This window comes from Polypterus senegalus, chromosome 2, assembly GCF_016835505.1.
Source record: "Polypterus senegalus isolate Bchr_013 chromosome 2, ASM1683550v1, whole genome shotgun sequence".
NCBI lineage: Eukaryota > Metazoa > Chordata > Cladistia > Polypteriformes > Polypteridae > Polypterus > Polypterus senegalus.
This window is the reverse complement of record NC_053155.1, coordinates 237,158,756-237,160,223: the sequence shown is the minus strand read 5'-3', so window position 1 is coordinate 237,160,223 and position 1,468 is coordinate 237,158,756.

Below are 1,468 nucleotides of genomic sequence, written 5' to 3'. Positions count from 1 at the left end.
ATTACTAACGGTCACGGAAGTCCAATGATCCCCTGTAAGAGCCACAAAGTCCGCTTTCTGTAATGCATCTAATTTTGCTTTGTTTTCAGTGTGCACAAAACCATGCTTTTATCTGGTTTTCCGTAGTCAAAATGATCAGTCGTAGGAACGCCGCTTATTCCCGACTCTAACATTTTTGTAGCTGTGGATGTGTGCATCAGTGTAATGGATGTACCAGGAAATCATGCATTGACAAAAGTTCCCGCTTGCTTGGAATTGAAAGTGTGATTAAATGCGCTATTTTAACGCTGTATGAGAGTACATGCATCGAAGCTTCTCAACTGTGCTTGTGCTAAGAAAGGGAAAATTTTAAAAATAACGTAACATGATTCTATGCTTAACCTAATATTTTTCATACGCCCCAAACCAAGGAGATGGAAGGTAAAATGAATCGGGTAGCGCGCGCAGATAGTCAGTGTACATCCCTCTCGAATCGAACCTCAAATGTCGGCGAGAGGCTAAGACTCTACAATTGCGCCACCGCTTGTCTATGCTAAAGTATGTATAGATCGGGCTATAGATATACATTTATATATATACCCGCGTATCGTGAGTGGAGTAAAGTAGAAGTTATGAAAATGTGTGTGTGTATATATATATATATATATGAGCTTCACTACCAGGGGCGGAGTTTCGGTGACATCACACACTCCCACGTAATCACGCAGTACATAGAAAACCAGGAAGAGCTCAAAAAGCTCAAAGAAAGCATGCATTATATAATTGAGAAGGCAGCTTAAACAATAAGAAGCGAAAGTGACATATACAGCCATATTCATGAGTTCTGCTACTGAAACAAAGCACGCATGTAAACCTACACTTTAAATTAAGTTCATAGACAGGCTACGCTGGCGCTTGTAATTTAGTGCCTGCCCATATAAGGTCAGTCCACAGCGGCAATCCAATAGCAAACTGCCACGGGTAAATATTCACGGGTGAAGGACTGTGCTTATGAAGAGGAAGATGAGATGGTCAGGTGGTGTTTGACACAAACTCAGCTTAAACCGCGAGAGAAAGTTTTAAGTGCCAGGACTAAGGTAACATTAAATACAGCCATGGACATAGCACGAGATGGCACCAGCACAGCTGGGAACCTTCGATGCATGTACACCGAAAGCGCTCACGTGAACTGACGAGTGCACAGATAAAAGCAACAGTTCCAAAGAGCGCTGAACAAAACCGAATTACACAATTGAAAAGGCAGCAAAAAATATGAAGCGTCTGATAAGCATATACATAAATCCAGCTACAGCGGAAACAAAGCACACGGTGGAAAAGTCAATGTCCCGCTAAAGGAAGACAGTGTAAAAACCCGTATGCAGTGTGTCAGGTCTCAGATAAAGAAGAAGACGAGCTGTTTATTGATGCAGTAAGAAACGAATCGATGAATGAAACCTGTCATCTTTACAACGATTGACAAACACGGAAT